Source organism: Octopus bimaculoides, chromosome 24, assembly GCF_001194135.2.
Source record: "Octopus bimaculoides isolate UCB-OBI-ISO-001 chromosome 24, ASM119413v2, whole genome shotgun sequence".
NCBI classification, from domain to species: domain Eukaryota; kingdom Metazoa; phylum Mollusca; class Cephalopoda; order Octopoda; family Octopodidae; genus Octopus; species Octopus bimaculoides.
Window position 1 is genome coordinate 29,445,741 of NC_069004.1, and position 1,003 is coordinate 29,446,743.

A 1,003-nucleotide genomic window follows, 5' to 3' on the forward strand; every position below is an offset into this window, starting at 1 on the left:
AGAGAGTTCTATGTCTGTAGTAACTGCAAACGTTTGTCGTCTGCCTAACATCGTCATATACATTTCTCTATTTAATATATACCACAAAACACGTCTATACTCGCATAAATATGGGTTTGAAAAACTTATAGACTTTCTTTGTTAGTAGAAGTGTAGACTATCTACCTTCGGCAATGAAAATATTTGGGTAAAAAACGTGCATTTGAACAATATTAAATGTCTATATTTATATATATATATGTATATGAATGAAAACTTACCGAGTTGAATGTCGGTAGAAGTGTCGTCTGCCTTGCTTTGTCGAGGTAAATATATCACAGAACTTCCATTGACTATTTTATAAACAGAAAGGAGAGAGAGAGATACGCAAGCTCTCTGCAAAATATACACCTCATGTAAGGGTATGGGTGGCTATGTGTGTATATATGTGCGTGTGGGGGTGAGTACGTATGGCCATGTGGCAAAGAATGTGCGTGTATATGAGAGAATTTGTGTGTATGTGAGTGAGAGCGTGTGTGTATACGTGTGTGAAAGCAGGTGCGTGCGTGAGAATGAAAGGGATGTGTAAGTACGTGTGAGAGAGTGAGTGTGTACGTGTGTGAGTGAGAGTGTGTATGTATGTATGTATATGAGTCTGTGTGTGCGTGTGTACGGGAAAGAGTGAGCGGGTGTGTGTAGCTGTGAGAGAGTGTGCACCTGTGTGAGAGAGAGAGAGAGAGAGAGAGAGAGAAAGGGAATGTGTGTGTGTGTTTGTGTGTGTGTGTGTGTGTGCGCGTGTGTAAGAGAGGAAGAGTGTGTGCGAGTGTACGTGTCTGTGAGAATGAGTGTGTGTTTACGTATATGTGTGTGTGGGAGAGAGAGGTGAGGGAGCGTATATGTGCGTTTACATGTGTGAGAGACTGTATGTGTGTGTGTGTGTGTGCGAGAGTGCGTATGTGTGCGTATGTTACTTAGTGTATCAAAGTGTGTGTAAGAGTATATGTAAGCGAGTGTGTGTGTGGTG

The 1,003-nt window shown here is 41.8% G+C and overlaps 1 protein-coding gene across 2 annotated transcripts in view; it reads right to left on the minus strand.

The window, feature by feature from the left end:
* The window catches only part of LOC106884093 (class E basic helix-loop-helix protein 22-like), a 380,240-nt gene extending 379,244 nt beyond the window's left edge, over positions 1-996 (minus strand). For both annotated transcript variants that reach the window (XM_052976278.1, XM_052976276.1), the window contains exon 1: positions 261-996. The gene's annotated coding sequence lies outside the window, so the exon portion shown is untranslated. The remainder of the gene's footprint in view (positions 1-260) is intronic.
* Between the last annotated feature and the right edge of the window lie 7 nt (positions 997-1,003).